Source organism: Argentina silus (assembly GCF_951799395.1).
Source record: "Argentina silus genome assembly, chromosome: 17".
NCBI lineage: Eukaryota > Metazoa > Chordata > Actinopteri > Argentiniformes > Argentinidae > Argentina > Argentina silus.
Window position 1 is genome coordinate 6,283,213 of NC_139671.1, and position 2,500 is coordinate 6,285,712.

Below are 2,500 nucleotides of genomic sequence, written 5' to 3' on the forward strand. Positions count from 1 at the left end.
CTGTCTCGTCTCTGCCCACCCTCTCATCCCCCACTTTAACCCATCAACTCTCTTTAAGTCTCTCCATCCTTCTCTCTCTCTTTAAGTCTCTCCATCCTTCTCTCCTCCTCACCATGGCGTGTTGACACACCATCTCTCACTCTGTCTGGAATTTCTATAATTTGTGCCGCCTGCAGTGTTGGCTGCTCTCCAGTTCTCCCAATGATCCCACAGAGCTAAGGAGAGCAGGTCCCCCTGCGCAAGAGGCATTGGGTGTGTGTGTGTGTGTGTGTCTGTGTGTGTGTGTGTCGGAGGAGGAGGAGGGAAGAAGTGGAAGCGACAAGTGTGTGAGGGGTGGGAGAGAGAGTACCAGTGAGAGAGGGAGAGAGAGAGAGAGTGTGTGTGTGTGTGTGAGAGAGAGAGAGAGAGAGAGAGAGAGAGAGAGAGTGTGAGAAAGTGTGTGTGTGTGTGATGGAGAGGGAAAGTGTGTGTGTGTGGGAGAGAGAGAGGGGGGGGGGGGGGGTACCCGAGCAGCAGTAATTGGTCAGGATGTAGGCTGGTTGGACGTGCGCTCACTCCTCTCTCCCTCCCAGTCGCCTGTGTTCCGTTCTGGTCCTCTCCCATCTGTTCCCTGCACTACTGCTCTCTCTCCCTCCCTCCCTCTCCCCCTCTCTCTCCCTCCCTCTCTCTCCCTCCCTCTCTCTCTCCGCTGACCTCATAGAGGTGGGGACCTGTTTTACAAGGACCAGCCCTAGCCACAGATTCTGTCCGCATCCAAGAAAGCCTGTTTCTATGCGTGTGTGTGTGTGTGTACGTGTGAGAGTGAGGAGAAACTTCCTAATGCACGGAGATGGAACTAAACTCCGATAGGATACTGGGATATCGGCAACTGAGGAAAGGCTAACCGTGGGAAACGATCTCAAAGGTGAGGAGGAAGGCGCTGATTTGTTTCTGGCTGTTGTTTTTACTGTAGTGAAGTCGCTTCACACCGTGCGCACAGAGGTATTGTCTGTTCTCTAACGGCGCGGGTCTGTTACCGTTCATTCATTCACGCTGCTTTCCGTTGGAGAAGCGAGTGGTAAAGGTTGGGAATTGACCTGCCGAAAGACTAAAAAAGGACAGAACTGCGATGTTGTTGTTGTCAGATTGTGTGCTGAAACAACTGGTACTCTGTCTGTGTCTGTGTCTGTGTGTGTGTGTATGTGTATGTGTGTGTGTGTGTGTGTGTTCCTAAAGTCTCAGCACTGTTCAGGGGGGGGCTTGTCCTCCAGGAGTCCAGGTCTTCTTCATACCATGGTAATTGTAGTGGATGGTGCGCCTCGTCTGCGCTGACCTCCAATTACTCTGTCCAAGGTTTCAATTTAGCGCGCGGCTAACGGCGGCCCTGCCCACACATGGTGGTTAGACAACAGACCTCTGGTCTGATCGCTAATCTTGGGCTAGGCTAGGCCAGACGCTGACTACCTACAGTCTCAGTGTTAGCCATCTGGAGATAAGACACTGGAAAGGGGTGTGTGTGTGTGTGTTCTGTGTGTGTGTGTGTGTGTGTGTGTGTTCTGTGTGTGTTCTGTGTGTGTTCTGTGTGTTGTGTGTGTGTGTGTGTTCTGTGTGTGTTCTGTGTGTGTTCTGTGTGTGTTCTGTGTGTTCTGTGTGTTCTGTGTGTGTGTGTGTGTGTGTGTGTGTGTCTGTGTGTGTTCTGTGTGTGTTCTGTGTGTGTGTGTGTGTGTGTGTGTGTGTCAGTCAGTGTCTAACTGTGTATCACAAACCCTTCTGGTTCTTTAGGCTTCATCAGGTTGTCTGCTGTCCAGTAGGGTGATGCAGGTTAGATGCTACAGAAGAGTCTTCGGTTTACAGTGTGAGGGTGTTTTTAGAAAACAGGCTTACAAACCCCTGTGTGTATTGTGTGGTGTGTGTGTGTGTGGTGGACAATGGCTGTAGTGTAGTACTGTGTAATGTAATGAGTTATTAGAGGTTGTTTTTGTCTTATTGTATTGACATGGAATGCAGATCCGGGGCTGGCATTCTGTGAGACGCACTGCGCCAAATCCTTGTCAGAAAGGCAATACGAATAAAGTTTGATTGAAGATATTTTCTATTGTATTACCATCACGGTGATGATGGATTGAATGGGTCGCAGTACTGGATATGATGGTGTTACTGTGGTCCCTGTGTGTTGTTGACAATAGTTTAGGGTCAGTTTGGAGGTTGTCGTGTTGTATGTTTCATGACCCCAGACACTGTAGTATCTCAGACACGATGTCACTTTTAAACACCAGCTTGTGTGTGTGTGTGTTCGTTTGTGTCTGCCTGTGTGAGTGCGTGTGTGTGTGCGTGCGTATGTGTGTGTGCGTGCCTGTCCTTATTTTGAAAGGCCTAAGTAGATCACCCAGCCTATCTGCGTCACACAGGGAGAAGAAGGACAACTTCAAAAGTATTCTGTCGGATCATCTTTAGCCTTGATTATTTAGATGTCTTAAATAACGAGAGATGTTTGTTTAATGTTTACATCTTTGCTTGGACC